The sequence below is a fragment of the Sturnus vulgaris genome, chromosome 2, assembly GCF_052056855.1.
Source record: "Sturnus vulgaris isolate bStuVul1 chromosome 2, bStuVul1.hap1, whole genome shotgun sequence".
NCBI lineage: Eukaryota > Metazoa > Chordata > Aves > Passeriformes > Sturnidae > Sturnus > Sturnus vulgaris.
The window spans coordinates 40,258,686-40,271,551 of record NC_142244.1 but is presented as its reverse complement, the minus strand read 5'-3'; positions in this window follow the sequence as shown (position 1 = coordinate 40,271,551).

Genomic DNA, 12,866 nt, shown 5'->3' with positions numbered 1-12,866 from the left:
TCAACAGGGATCTTTAGACTATGATTGGTTTCTTGCTGTCCAGCAAAATGATAATATGAAATACTGGACTCTCTCATAGAATAAAGTTGCCAGTATACTTAATTTCAACTAGTTACAAGTTTAATTTTTTACAACATTCTCATGTAAGAAGGCAAACATGCTGTACAATACTAACTATAATATCAATATATGCAAGAATGAGATTAATACAGTATGAAAGTTGAAGCAAGATCTGATGTATTTTCACTATAACAAAACAAACTTTTAAGGACAATAGAAACATTTTCTTGTTTTTCCCCACAAAACCGTAATCAAATTCTGTGTATTTCCACAGAGTATATCAATACAGAAGTAATCACATTTACTAATGGAAATTCTGTTCTGCTGAAATAACCTGATCAGTCCCAGTGAAGACATTCAGTCTGGTTCCATGAACACTTACTTTCCCTCTCCTAATAATTTTCTCATACCTGTATTGAGGGCACAGTATATTCTTTGTAATTTTAAAATATTTTCAGTCTTTGTTTCTCCCTCTTCGTACATTATCTAAAGGATATATCTTTCTTTGCATAACCTAAATTAAAATTAGCTAGGCTAGAAGAAAAAGAAATATCTTTTTTTCCTACATTTGCCAATATTTCCCTTCTTCTCTTTGTCTTAGAATGAGTTGGAAAATGGATCCCCTATTTATTTTTTAATCATGCACACCCACAGCTCCATAAAAGAGGTTATTGCTCACCACAGTTACTCGTTAATGTCACAGTGCCCCACTCCTACTGTTCAGCAATGGGAAGAGCTTTCTAACGAAGATGACATCTCCAGAAACCATGCTGGTTTCAGATAGTCCATGAGCATTGTTTAATAATTAATTAATGTGATTAGCTGCCTTCAAAATATATTGTTTTATTTTCTGGACTTACTTCCTTCAATGACTGTGGTGTGATAAATGTCATCATTAAGACTCTGTAACACATGCATGGTGAGTCTCAAACCAGGAATCTCTTCTCTGTTAATTGTGCAGTTGTTATTATTTTTCCACTGGGATGAATTCCTTCAGCAGATAGAAAATTCATACTCCTCTTCTGCCTTTTTCTTTATTTCTTCTTGTTGTGCCTGCTTCTATTGTTTGTTCTTGTTTTTGGGGAAAAGATAGCACACAGCAATGCTGTAAGAAAAGGGATTTGAGAGGACTATGACAGTTGTAAAGGTCCTAGTATATGGTGCAGGGATTTAGAGGGAATAAGTCTACATGGAAGAGGCCAGCAGAGAAGGCCAGGAGCTCACTTCGAGGGCAGTCAGCTCTGAAGCTTTAAAGATTAAATAGCTTTGACAACATTTTTGTGATTATAGGTATTTGTTCCCCAAAGCAAACATCAAACTGTGCTAGGTTACATTAAACAAATAGTTTAACTTATGAAAATGGAGAAAAAAAGTGGATTTAAAACAAAAAATTAAGATGAATTCCTGTTTTAAATTATGTCTTTGGAAGTTTAAGTTGCAAAAAAACCCAAAGCAAACTAATCTAACTTTAGAAAGAAATACTTGAGAATGAACAAAAAACTTCCTTTAGATTTAACTGAGACATTTATTTGATCCAAAATACATTATATCATTCTTTAAGTAATGGAAGGAGGAAGACAAAAGAAAGGAATCTCTTAAGTCAACCTGATTGATTTTTCCTTTACCTTTTTTTTTTTTTAGCTACTCTATCAAAAATTCATTTATTCCCACAAACATAAAGCCTTGCTAAATCTGAAGGTAAATTACTGTAATTGCTAACTGCCTCAGACCCTGGCAGGATGTGCTGATATCTGGAAAGAAAATCCATAATTTACAGACAGTATAAAAGTGCCCATGCTATGCAGATTAGAAAAATAAGAAAGACCCAGACTAGTACTCACACATACAGATAGAAAGCTGAAACATTGGCCTCCATATACTGGCATTTTCAGCCCTTGCCTTCTATGGAATGAAAAGCTTTTATGCAGCAACAAAAACAATTTTGTTTTCAGTTATAAACTCTTCATTAATTACTATGCCTATTCCAGCAATAACTGGAAGAATGAGCTGGGACCAAGGTGCTCACTGCACAATAAAATCAGGGTTTAGAGAAGGACTGGAGATTTTTCAACCTAAAATAGTAAAAAATTGATGCAAGATAACTAGAAAACAAGGTTCAGAAATAGATTGGTAACAGGAGTCCCTGGGCTCTAACAAGGAAATAGGGAGTGGGAGGGAAATGCCAGGGCTCTTCTGAGGATGGAACTGAAAGAGCAGATGAAGAAACTAGTAGCTGGCAATTGGCAATGCTTTGGAGCTGTACCTCTGCTGGAATGCTATGCACACAGCAGTGGTGCTACCATAACCCTAACAGGATGAGCAATCTGCTGCTCATCAGAAAATGGCCATGCACCTCTTCTCCAGCAGATTTAACAGGTGCTGTAAGACCTGGTGGTATTTGTTGCCTTTCCAGCATACCATGGCCAGAAATGTTCTGGCAGACCACACAAATTCATGCTTTTCCTGTAAAGGAGGGTAAAAGTGATATTTATCATCCACTGGGAAGAGTGGGGTGTCCCTGGCACCCCTTGGCTGCTGCAGAGAGAGGACTAGCTGCTGAGGACAGGGATCACCAAATTTTGTTTCTGTTGGGGCAGAGCTTCAGCCTGAGCATGGGGATAGGCTTTAGGGTACTCAGCTTTATCTGTCATTTGCCCTGGTCTTTTTGTTCTGGTCTGGTTTTGGCTTTTTTTTTTTGCTCTGTGCCTGTGTTTTGTGGGCTCTAACAGCTGGCCTGGCTGTGCTTGATGGCAACAGTTGCAGCAACAGTCATTTTAATCTGGAAAACACCAGGGTGGGTGGTACAAGTAATTTATGTGCTCTCCTCCAATTTTGGGAACTGAGAACTAAGGCTTCCCTGGTGATAGAAATAGTGGAAATTAATAACAAAGACGGAAGAGCAGCACAGGGCATGACCTAGTCCTTTGTGAAAATAAGGGAATCCAAAAGAAACGGGAAAATATACGACCTCATCACACACCTGTTCCATCTGCCCTTTCTGACAATGTATCCCTGGAGGCTCATTGAGCATGGGACTGCTAAAGACTTCACCGTATCCCAGTGGTTTAAAAAGCCCCTTGCTCTGCAGGAGAACTGAATGTTTTATTTGGAGGAAATCAATGTGTTCCAGTAGCATCTGCCTTGAAATCCCTTCTGGTATGAGGAAAAGGTGAGGTTCCAGTGCACTGCCAGTACAAATGAAACACAAGATGCTCTTCTTTCCACAAAGATTTAGTAATTGGACAGGAATGTGTGTCCTGGATTAAGACGACATCTAAGGTGGACAGCAAGATGGATAGCTAAGATGGCTAAATATTGCAGGATTCTGATTAAAAAACTAACTTAAAACAGCTTAAAACAGTACTTTGGACTCCATACATGCAATTTAGGTAGATACTTGCATTTTGACTGTGTTCTGTGCTTATTTCATCTGATGCACCCTCAGCCCCAGGTTTCCCAGTTCAGGCTTGGTCCACTGCACTAGCTGCTGTATAAATACACGATACACTGCTCAGAGCATAAAGGAAGAAAATAATCCATCAGCAGGACTGGAGATGGGGAGCTGAGGTAGCAAGAGATTAACAAGAACGTCTGACATCATGACAGAAATCTTTGGCAGTGCTGTCAGAACTCATATCTCTTCTGTCCTAGCCTAGTGTACCTAGGAATAGGGTCCATCCGTCATCTTCTGAAACAGCTCCAACTTTATCTATCAGTCCATTGCAGTAAGTGGAATTTCTTCCTGTATGTTATTTACAGAACCTGAAAATTAAAACACTGAGACAACTTTTGTGCCACACTCTTTTTCATTTCACATTTTATGGATATGTGACTTTTGTGTGGAAATTATTTTTTCCTCTTCAAGCACAGTAGTGTCTAGCAAGAGCATGCCACTCGGGCAGTCTGCTCTGCAAAGATGTTTCTTTCATTTATTTCACAAGGACAGCTGAGATAATGACAAAGATAGGGAGGTGCCGTTGTGGTGCCAGCATGCTGGATTACAAAGATATCATAATACATTCATATTCAGCTGAACCCCAGAGTTTTTATCTTTTGCCCTCAAAGCCCCCACTTTTAAGCACGTTGGGGCACAACCTCAAGGTCATTTTCTGGTACTTCAGGTAGATACTGTGTGTTTTGTTCCTTCTGCTTTTATAGGTCTGAGGCCTGAGGATGGAAGGGCAGCAGGAATTAGCTGAATTAACCACACTCTCCTGTGTGCAGGTGGACAGAAGCTGAAAAAAATTGGGAGGAGATATGTTCACTAGAGAAATGTCAGTTGTTACCATAAGGGCAGCTAGAGGAGTGTTTCAGTCCTTTCTACTATGAAAAAGTGGTGTTTTCCCTATTGATGTTTTTTCTAGTATTTCTTAACATTAGTTATTCTGATGAAATCACTGCTGTTTGGGAAGATAAAGAAAGTAAAAAAGAGGCATCAGCAACTAATCAATTCCACCCAGTTTTCTAAAGACTTGGTCAATTCACTCTGAGAACTAATTGTTTTTGTTTAAAGGTGATCAGGCTATTGCATCTCACAGTCTCTCTAAAATAACAATATAGACTTCAGGCATTTTTAACTCAAAACAGTTCAGTACAGATCAGTTAAAATTTTACCTTAGTTATGTCTTTGTTGCTAAAGGCTAAACACTCTTCTTGGGGCTGCATAGCTCATCAAAATGAGGAAAGTAACATTCATCCCTCCAAAGCTTTGGGTTTGTTAATGGTTTTTCTTTGAGACTTGGATCAGGGCATCAGTACCAGAACCTGGTTTTGGGAGCACCCTGAGGGGGACACTGTGCAACCAGGACTACATCTGTACCAGCACTAAACCCTGCCAAGCAGCATATTTGAGGTATTTGGGCTCTGTCATCTCCATTGTTTAAATGTTCAATTTTCAGAATGGCTCTTGGCATGCTTTTGGCTCATGTTAAAATACCGTTCTCCTAAGTAACTCCTAGCTATTATTCAGGTGCAAACACAGGCAAAGCACTGTTCCCAGGAGACAGTGTGCATGCTGCCAATATATTCTGAAGGGCAAAAGGATAAAATGTTGTGGAAATACTCAGTACTCTGCACACTGACCTCCCACACAAAGAGGCAGTCTAAGATTCAGTTATTATTTTGTTGGTGTTAGCATTTTCATATAGAATTACAAAATATTCCTTGTTGGAAGGGATCCACAAGAATTATCAAGTTCAACTCTTAAGCCCGTATGAGGGGGACTAAACCCATGACCATGGCATTCTTACCTCCATGTTCTAACCAGCTGAGCTAATCTCAGGATACTGAGCTAATTTCAGGGTACAGTATATAGATCAGGAGCCTGGTTTTGACCTGAGTCTCCCTGTTCATGCTTTGGTTCACATCCCATAGAAGGTTTGCAGAACCCGATCTGGATTTTTCTTGGATGACACTAACCCAGAAAAAGTGCACAACTAGCTCAGTCCACCTGCTAGGCTCCAGAAGACCATACTAAAGGTGCCCTACAAGAAACTCCTTAGATGTGCACAGTGTGAATGCTGGGTCCTGGGCACCATCCCCTCCATCCTACACAACCCTTCCTGCTCCTTCTTGCTCATCTAGACTTGGTCTGGGGGTCCATACCTGGGTTACACACAGGTGGTTGCATGGCCACACTGTCATGGGTATCAAGGAGGAACTACACCTCTTGTCCACCTGGAAACTGGAGAAGGATCCCCATGGATTCCCATGGTGAAGATATTTCTTATGTCACTGAGGTTATAGATGAATCCTAAATGTCATTATTGTCTCTCCTGGATGTGTAGCACAGTTTTCTGAGAGGCTGAACCTACAAGTGTTGTCATGACACTGGCTGCTCCTTTTGAAAACCTTCAGGTATCAAAGTCATTGTGCAGGCCCATCTGAGTGGCCTTCAAACCCACAAAATGGGTTAAAACACAGGTATAAGTGGCAACATGAAAAGTCTCAAGCAGCCAGTCAGAATCAGGGTCTGCAAAATGTGTGATCTTGATCACAACAAGATGTAAGTCAAAGTAATGATTTCTTCTCTCAAAGAGCAGCAGGTATGTTTTGGAAACAGATATCACAGAGTTAAGCTTAGCAAAAAGTTATTTTTCTAACAACCTTGATCACAGCCCTAAAATGTCTATCCAGGTTTGGGTTCATTTTGAGTCAGCCCTGTCAGTGCCAAGCTGATACCTGCTACATGAGCAGCTTGAAATATACCTGAGACTCTTTGAAGGCTACTGAGCATTTTTACCTTGCAATTTCATAGGACTGCTCCTGTAATCACGATTGTCCAGGGAAATTCAGTGTCCTCACAGGCTCACACCTCTTCCACTATTGTGTGTTGTCTTCACAACTGTTACACTCCCACACATAATTTAAACCATGCAAGATTTGCCTGATGCAGGCATGGCTTTTGTGTACTAGGACATAATTTCTGTGGGATTGCTCCTTTATGGGGGGCCTAGGATCCTGTTTGGAGGTGCCTCCTTGCCTGCTGAACCACAATCCACACAGTTTCCCCTGGCCCTTTCTGTGATTAGAGCTGTAATGTTGCAGGTAAGCAGAGTGGCAAAGGAAACATACAGAACGACTGTGCAAGTCAGGAGAGATGGATGGGGTGGATTTTTATCTAGCAAAATAAATTAAAAAAAGAAAAAAACCCCAAGTGAATTAGCATACTTCAAGGCATGTTAGGCAAAGGTGATGAAACTGCTGGACATAAACAAAAGCAAGAACTGCTGGATGACACACACAAATGCACCATGACTGTGATAAAAGTGAGAGATTTATGAAAGCTTCGGATATCTTGCACTCCTCTTCATCACATCCTGCTCATTTAAGTGGCATCAAGTGTAAATATTGAAAACCCAGATGACATGCTGTTTTGGATATTAGTTCAACCTGTTTATCCTATTATTACCATGACATTTGCAAGTGTTATCTTTGGGTACCAGAGCATGGATGAATAACTATGAATGATATTTCAGAGCTGTCCTATCACTAATGAAATCCACACTCATAATTAGTTTCATTTAAAGAATATGAAGTTCCCTCACTAATCATTTATGGGTTTTATTCCATATTTGTAATATCCTTACTGATACAGGAGTTAACAGATTAGGTTGCTGAATGCCTGGAGTGATCTCAAAGACAATGAAAACAAAGCAACTCCTAAATCAATCATTTTGCTAGCTATTTAGCTGGCTTTGCTCCTAAGAGATCATTGGACAGAAAACGTTATTCAAAGGAAAAAGAAAAAAAATCAAAGAGAAGAAAGTGCATTCATTATTATTTCCTAACTATGCACACATACATAGTCCCAGCTGCTTATGCAATGTGAATGACATTATTTGTATTTCTTGAAGAGTCCCTAATCAGGTTCTGTACTGCTGAATGCCTTTGTTTAGGAGGTAAGCATGTCTCTGAATTAACCTCTCTAACACTTCTCTTTCCCTCTGTGCTGCTCAGCGTGCACGTAATCCTGGGAACCGTTCATCTTGGATTCAATTGTCCATTGTCTGAACAAAAGACCAGACATCACTTAAGACTCTAGGAACTGGCTGACTATTTACAGTATATCAGAAGTCCTTTGGGCTTTCATTTCAGGTTTTAGCAGAGATTTGTGGTGAAATTTGTTCACCTTTTAGCCCTTTCTGCAGTGCTGGATATGCTTTCTCTCAAATTCTCTAAATCTATTTATCTGTCTAGGACATTAATGCTCAGCCCCAAAAAATGAAATTATACAAGCAGTGTTTTCTGTAAAAGTCTGCTTAATGCAGTGTATTAAGATTCCTTTTGGCCTTTTATAAGAAAGGTTGTGGAGGGATGTGTGTTTTGCCCGGAACCCAGTGTTGTGCTTTCCAAGTTATTTCCTAACAAAGACCTCCACGCAGGGTCTGCTTTGTCTGAAATACTATTCACTTTTTCCATTCAGGTTTTCTACTCTTCATAAATTTAATCCTCAGCCCTGGAATTCTCTCCTTATTTTTTTAGTTACGATGAGAGTGAACAGCTGGACCATTTTGCAGACTTTGTTGACAGTGCTTAGTTCTTACTTTTTCCTCCCCCCACTCTGTTTTTCAGACAGTCCCTGGCTCACTTTGTCTGGCTACTGTCTGACATGTCAGCTTACACTGTTCCAACTCCCAGCTGTTCTTTCCTTTCATGCTATGGATTGTTCTTTGCATTATAGTCAAACATGGGTTTTTATTTCCAAAGGGCTAATCTGTTTCCACAGCAACCCATAAAATGGAGAAATCTGATCCCAGAACTTTTCTTTAAAACTTTAAATGCGCATATAAACACATATGTATTTGTCCATCTTAAAGGCGATTTCTCTATCTGTGAAATGGAAGTTGTTATGAACACTCAGGAATCAGCAAGTTCTCAAACTGCTTAAGCTACATCACATTTCTGATTCTTATTATAGATAATGGCAGAAAAGGACTGGGAATATTTTCCATCAAATGTGGATGCAGTTGCAAAATTGAATACATTAAACTTAATTATTGGAATCTCCCTGTTTACTCAGTGTCAGATATTTCTGTGTAAATTTTTCTGGTTACCTATTAATTGTCAGTGTCATTGCTGTAAACTGTCTTGGAACAAGGAGACTGAGCTGATATCCTTCTGTTTGAGCTGTAAATGCTCTGAAATCTAATTCAAATAATGATATGTAAGGAAAGCAAGATTATTCCTTCCCCTTTTGAAAAGCTGTCCTTTGTAGCTACTGAAGGCTACTGAATGAAGCTTTCATTCCTGTGGATAAATTGAGACGAAGAGCAAATAACTCTGTGGAGAAGTCTCAGTCTTCTCTGTATGTGTGTGAGCAGTTCTGAGTGAGGGTGAACATCTAAAATGAAGCAGACCCCATGCAGAGTCTGTTGGGATGTAATGGCCATATCACCAGGAAGTTCAGTAAAATGCATTGTTTTACTCTGTTCTAAAATTCAGTGAAGTTTGGGCAGCTCCAGCTGGATGTCTTGGTGTTACCAACACGTTCAAGTCCTCCCAAGCTGGGTGCCATAAATTAGGGGTCTTCATGGTGCATTGGCAGGTTTTCAGTGTGAGAATTGAGCCTTCTTCAAAGCCTGTCCCGTGTCTATAGCCTTGGGCTTGGCACTCAACATTAGAGGATGTCTCTGAGGAGGTTAGACCAAACTTTGATTCACTGTTTATGTAAGGATTAGTTTCACTATATTTAAACCAGGACAGTAAGCAGATACCTGCTGGGCTGGGAGCAAGGGGACTAAAAGCTTGATGAGCTCAGCCTGTTCAGGGCATGATAATTTGATTTGGCAAAACTTCATCAGTCCATGATCCAGGAGTGCCAGGAGGGAAAAGCCACTAGTTTCAGTTAGTACTGAGACCTTTTCTTTACACAGTTCTTCACCAAATACAGAACTTTAGGCATAAATGTATATTAGTAAAGCATCAGAACTGGAGGTGAGCTACTAAAGACTTCTGAAAATATTAAGTGCTTTTAAGAATGACCTAAAATAAACTGATATTGGATGGAATATTCCTGGGGGCATCAGTTCACTTCAAATCCATCTCTTGCATCCTCACAGAGGAGTTTAGCTTCTTATTGAATTTTTATTTTAAACAGTAAAGCAGTAAAGATTTCCAGCCAAGTACTGCTGCAAGAGAGCCTTGAAGCCCACTCTCTTGGCACTGATAAGAAAAATCTTGATTCAAAGATTGCCCACGTAACTGTTCATGGACACTGTGCATGTGTTTTTGCTCAGCTGCCTGATCCACTCCCTATTCCTACCCACTGCTACATCAGATATCATGCAGGTACCCAATGTACTCTCATGTGATCACATGTAGAACCACTTGTTAAAGACAGAGGTTTTCAGACCTGTTTGAACACAAAAGGTCCCATCAGCTATGGCCTTGAGAAGAGCCTTAGCACAACTGCCAAAACACAGTGGTGAAGCTACACTCCAGCAATAAATTTGACTAAATATGTTTCTGGAAGAACAGAGCTCAGCTTGTTTTGCCCACTGCTTTTAATTCCTGTTTTCAATCTGCTTTATCTTCCATGGAGATTCAAACTTATTCCTTCCTTCATTTTTTTTTGGTTTTTCTTCCTTTTCAGTTCAATCACACCCACTGTATGAATTGTGTTAGCGTCTGAGAGAAGTTTTATTCTTGGGCAGTCCTTGCAAAAATATTCCTAGCAATGTAGGCTGCTGATGCATCACCTCCGGGTGACACTAGCATTTTAAACACGGTTTGGAGGAATGCTCCCATTTCCTAGCACAGTCAAAGTCATTGGCTCATGACTAAAATCCCAGAGCAGAGAAATAATTTGCTATAATAAGGCTAGTGAGGTTCTGTGACAGTGTTATCGTTAAAACTGGGGAAATCTTATGGTCCCTGAGGATTTGTGAGTATCTCTAACTAGTCTTGGAGGGATGCCAAACTATTTTGATGTTTTTCCTCCATCGTGCCCTCCTCATCCTTCACATCTGCCTCCTAAGTCGTTTGATGATTTGAACAAAACAAAATCCATGTAAACATAAATATATATGTGCATTTCTCCTATTTATTATCTAAACTTGTGTTTTCTACCAAGAGTCCTACCTTCTGTTGGAATTTCAAGAGAAATGTGGTAATTATGTTGACAATATTACTGCTTCTTTTGCATGATATAATTTTAATTTTTTCTCAGATTTTAATTTTCTCTGGATTATTCTCAACTTTTCCCCATCACCTTTCAGGTTGCTTATCTGAGATTGTTCAAAAAATAATCAATTTTTAACATCCTTAGAGTTTTGAAATAGAGGCAAATCTCTCATCAGTGCTTCCAAGGGCATAAGTCATTGCAGTTCTAGCAGCAAGCCAAGGAAATGCAATTATTGCTTTTTTCATGCATGACCTGTGGTAGTGGAACCAAAAAATTGTACATAAGGAGATTAATCACATACTGCACGAGTAAATGCCCATCTGTGGTCCCTCTGCCCATAATTTGAGCTGGTCAGGCTTCTTGTGCTTGTGTGTGTTCTGTTTGTTGTGTGGGTTTGCTGTCTCTGTGGAGCACCGAGCTGTCTGTCGTGCTTTGGTCTGTGCACATGCAGAGTCCAGGAGCTTCAAAAGCATTAGCAGTGATTGCACAAGCACTGACCACCTGCCTGAGATTTGATATTTTCTGGAAGCACCAGCTTTAGCACAGGTGTTGTAGAGCAAGTTTGGATACCTGTGGCATTTAGGTTTTTGACGACATGCAGAGATTTGCCTTTCTGTGTTGAGCGAAACACTCACTGCACTGTTTCAAGTACCCATATGTTTTGTGAGATGTTTGCTTATTTATACTGAATAAATCTGAAAAATGCTAATTAGGGCATTTCATCACTGATCAGGTGAGGGATATGAATTGTAAAGCTCAGGCATCTATGGTCTATACAGCAACACATGCACCAGTAGTAGCAGAAGGACCCACAGCTTTCCTCCAACCTGGGCTGGCACCATGACCATTTTGGCACCCATTCTCTTCCTCTTGGGGTGGGTTCCCATTGTTTACCACTGCCTTCTTGCAACATAAAGCAAGGCAGAAATATCAGACAAGGGCTTGTTCTGTCTCCCAGCCACCTGTGCAACTTTCTTTTTTAAACAACCAATGCAGACAAATTTCAATACTCCTTAACTGACACCAGAAGGAGTGTTTGAAGGTGAACAAAGAGCTATGTCTTCAAAGTGTTTTTTTGTGCTTGTGGAATAAATGTCTCTTCTCTCTACCCTTTGTGCCCCCAGGCGATAAGAGCCACTTTGGACAAAGAACACAAACCGAGATATATGGGATGGACAGCTCAGTAACTTGATGGGAAAATGTGAGTATTCCACCCCCAATCCTCTTTAACAATTAGACTTTCACAGTACAAAGCCTCCCAGAGTCTGGATTTCTAATTAAAGCAACTTTAAGAAGAAAAGGTCCAAACCTTCGCACTGGTATTTTTTTCCTCCTAGGCTGTACATTTGCAATAACAGCCAGTCTCAGCTTGTCTGAACATGCTACTGATATAATGAACCAGAGGAATTAACTAATTTACCAGAGCTGGTCTCTCTCCTTTGCCTTGAAAATTCCTGTATTTAGGTAATTCAGATGTGAACTCTCTGTCACAAAAGGAGACAGAGGGACTAGAAAAGAAAATGAAAAGATTTTAACATCTCTCCTTACTCCCTGTATAAATCTGCCTTTAGGGTTTGTTCATCCTGTCCCAGGGCGCAGGGATTTTGCTTTGAGGTTGTAGTCGAGACAGTTCTGAGTATTTTGATGTATTCTCCTGTCACAAACGTGGTTCTTGCACTTCACTAGAAAATCCTCCCTTGTGTCCACTCTTCAGATAATACCCGAGGTCATTAGTAAAATTCTTTTAACTCACACAATTACAGCCTGAGCTTAAGTTCCACTTCACGGTACAGGAGTGACAGGCATCCACACTTGCTGTGTTTCAAGGATTACATGAAAAGGCTGGTAATAAAGGAGGTTAAAATTCCTATTAAAATCATGATCTACACAGTCTGATATTTAGGACTGATCTATGTTAATATTGGGGAGCATCATGGTACCCATCTCCACTATGGCATATGAGCCTTCACATACCTCTTCTTCATTTCCCAGCAGCTGTCCCCATGATGTGTGACTCCTTCAGGGGACTCCCAGGAATCAAACTCTTTCTAAGATCTCTGATTATAGAATGCATAAGAACAGGGAAGATGCCCTAAACCAAAAGAAATAGAGATTTTTGGGGTAGTTTAATGGGTGGCTTTCTGACAGCTTGTTCTGTTAGAGTGCATTGGATATGTGCTTC